Source organism: Propithecus coquereli, unplaced genomic scaffold (assembly GCF_000956105.1).
Source record: "Propithecus coquereli isolate 6110/MARCELLA unplaced genomic scaffold, Pcoq_1.0 Scaffold311, whole genome shotgun sequence".
NCBI lineage: Eukaryota > Metazoa > Chordata > Mammalia > Primates > Indriidae > Propithecus > Propithecus coquereli.
Genome location: NW_012148742.1, coordinates 194,194 through 194,999, shown reverse-complemented (window position 1 = coordinate 194,999; position 806 = coordinate 194,194).

Here is an 806-nt window from a genome sequence, read left to right as displayed (position 1 = left end):
ACTTCTAAATGCCTCACAAGGGCATCATACTGCAATACTAGTAAAGGATAAAATAGGACATTCCTGTGAAACTTATTAAATAAATAAATTATATCAAAAAATTTGTTGAAGATCATGAACATCATTTGTTTTTTCTTCCTTTTATATTTTAAATGCCACAGCAGAAATAACAAGGCCACTAACACCAGAAAGTCTGTATACTATAAGACTGTTAGTAGCAGCCCATGTACCAAAGAATCCCAGAGTTTTCAGCACGTGCTCCATAGTCCAAGAGCAATCAGGGCCACGTGTTTATAAATGAAAATTACCATCAGCATGTTATTCCAATTTTAAAGATAGATTAATTTCATCTTTCATGGTTACACATATCCATCCCTGCAATATTTTATTTCCTTATCAAGGGCACTTGTCTCAATATTACAATCATTATAGCCAGAGGTAGATTAGTTGTTTTGGGCTGGAGGGGGTGGGTGTTGGGTGGTGGTTATTTTCAAGTGTCAATTGTTATTGGAATGTTTAAATTGAGTGTAATAATTTAAATGATTATCACCATTAAACTACATTCTTGAATGTACAATACAGAAAATGGAGGAGAGCCATTTTTTAAACATGTCCATGGGAATGTACAAAAGTGGACATCACTGATATGCTCATATACTCATCCACGTCACAGGACCATTGAGTGTGTACAGATTTCTCTTGTTGGAGAGAACTAGAAAGGAGGTTTCACTTTTCAGTTCACCACTAAAGAGAGAAAACAACTCAGAAATAACCCTCCACAACAACAAAATGATATTTTGTTCACC